Source organism: Callospermophilus lateralis, unplaced genomic scaffold (genome assembly GCF_048772815.1).
Source record: "Callospermophilus lateralis isolate mCalLat2 unplaced genomic scaffold, mCalLat2.hap1 Scaffold_43, whole genome shotgun sequence".
Taxonomy (NCBI): Eukaryota; Metazoa; Chordata; class Mammalia; order Rodentia; family Sciuridae; genus Callospermophilus; species Callospermophilus lateralis.
Genome location: NW_027514380.1, coordinates 8,719,745 through 8,722,282, shown reverse-complemented (window position 1 = coordinate 8,722,282; position 2,538 = coordinate 8,719,745).

The window sequence follows — 2,538 nt, the reverse complement described above, 5'->3', positions numbered from 1 at the left end:
TTTGATAAAAGGCCAATATCCAAAATATATAGGCAACTCAAACGACTCAATAGTAAGCATATGGTTTTGATAAGTGTCTCAAAGGCCATATATTAAAAACTTAGCCTCAAACCTGTGGCACTATTGGGAAGTCAGAGAACCTTCAGAAACTAACAAAAGTTAGGTCACTGAAGAGATGAAGGTGATATTAGGATCCTGTCCGTCCCTTGCTCCCTCCCTCTCACTCTCCCCACCCCCAACTCCCTGACATAATGCCTTGCCTCATCACAGATTCAAAAACAAGATAGCCAACTAATCATGAACTGAAACCTATGAAACCATGAGCCAAAATTAGTCTTTCCTCCTTATAAGTTTATTGTCTCAGGTATTTTGTTACAGTAATGAAAAGCTGACTAATAGCCAAAAAAGAAAAAATCCAAATAAAAAGTGGAAAAAGGACCTGAAAGATAATTTTCTACAAAAGACTTATTAGTGGCCAACAGGTATATTAAAAGGTGCTCAAAATCACTAGTCATTAGGGAAATACAATTAAAACCATAAAGACATCACTTCAACAATTGTTGGATTTGTTATTATCAAAAGGAGAAGAGATAAGAGTTGGTAAGATTGTTGTTTTGGTCAGATTTTGTGCTTCTGTGACCAAAATACCCAATCAAAACAACTTAGAGGAGGGAAAGTTCATTTTTGCTCATAATATCAGAGGTCTCAGTCCATATCCAGTTAATTCCATCCCTTTGGCCCAAAGTGAGGGAGAACATCATGAATGAAGAATGTGGTAGCAGCAAGCTGCTCCCCTCATGACAGGAAGGAAGCAGGGGGGGCTGCAGGGAAGGAGACCCCTTCCAGGGCAAGCCCCCCCTGTTCCCCGTGATTACCTCCTCTAGTTCTACCCACCCTCCTACAGTTACCATCCAGCTTGTTCATTCAAACTAGGATGGACTAATCCGGTTACAGGTCTCATAATCTAATGACTTTACTTGTGAACATTCCTGTCTTAACACAGGAGCTTTTGAGGGATACCTCACATCCAAATCATAACAGATTTGAAGATAAGGAAACTCTTATACACCAGTGGAACTCAAACTAATATAAACATTAAGAAAAATATTATGAATATTCCTCAAAAAATTAAAAAACTACCATATCACCAACAGGCCTATTTCTGAGTATATATGCAAAGGAAATAAGATTAATGTCAAAAAGATATCTATAATCCCATGTTTATTGTAGCACTTTTCATAATATGCATGATGTGGAATCAATGTAAGTGTGTAACAATGTTTGTTTGCATGGAGATATGTGTGTGTGTGTGTGTGTGTGTTTATAGATATATAAAATGGAATATCACTCAGTCTAAATAAAGGAGAAATCTTGGCATTTGCAACAACATGGATGAACCTGGAGAAATTATGCTAAATGACTACAACAGACACAAAAAGACAAAAACTGCATGATTTCACTTGTACATGGGATATTAAAAAGTCAAATTCACAGACCAAGTAGAACAGTGGTCACCAGGGGGTGTGGGAAGAGGTGAAATGGGGAGATGTTAGACTAAGGGTATCTAGTTTCATTAGGATAGATACATTTTTTATATTTATTGAATAGCATGGTGAGTAAAGTTAATAATTCAATATTAAATATTTGAAATTGCTAAAAGGATAGATCTTAAGTGTTCTTACCATAAACATACCAAAAAGATGATTATATGAAGTTGAGGATGTGTTAATTGGCTTGACTGTAGTAGTCATTTCATAATGTATACCTACATCCAAACATCACTCTATACACTGTAAAACCATACATTTTTTTGCATGTGGATTATACCTTAATAATGTTGGGGGAAGTAAAGAGAACATGAACCTCTAGTTTAAACCAAAATATTTTAAATAAGCCAGTATTTTAAAAGTGGATAATTTGGGATTTTGTTTCAGTTTTTGTTTTTCCCTTTCTCATATATACTTTCGCTCTAAAAGAAAATCTCCTTAGGCAATGTAGGTCACTAAGAAGAAAATTTCCTTTGCTAACTCATCTTCCGTTTAGCTTTGGGCCTAAATTCTGTTTAAATAATTATCACCTATGAAAACTAGACCATAAATACTAGGATTCTTTTCCAGGCAGTTAGGTAATATAAAGGTGATGCCGTTTCATAGTATCTTTCCCATGACATTGAAATGTTTCATTATTATATCACATATGATATTTGTGTCCTCAAAATATGCTTAACTCCAACATCCTAAACACTTTTCATCCCACAAGGATATGGAGAAAGTCCTTGGAGCATAACGTTAAATAGTGTATTTGATTTTAAGTACAATAGGGAACATTTAACCAGGAATAGGATATAATGATATCTCATTTTTTTTTCTCTTCAATCTCATTTTTTTCCATTTTCTCTATTCTCATTCTCTCTTCCCATCTCATTCATTTCACTAATTGTAATAACTTCAATAATATAAAAATGTATATTTTTTACAGTAATGAAGCCTATGCATTATGAGGCTGAGTTACACATAGAACAAACATAAAGTGTTGTGC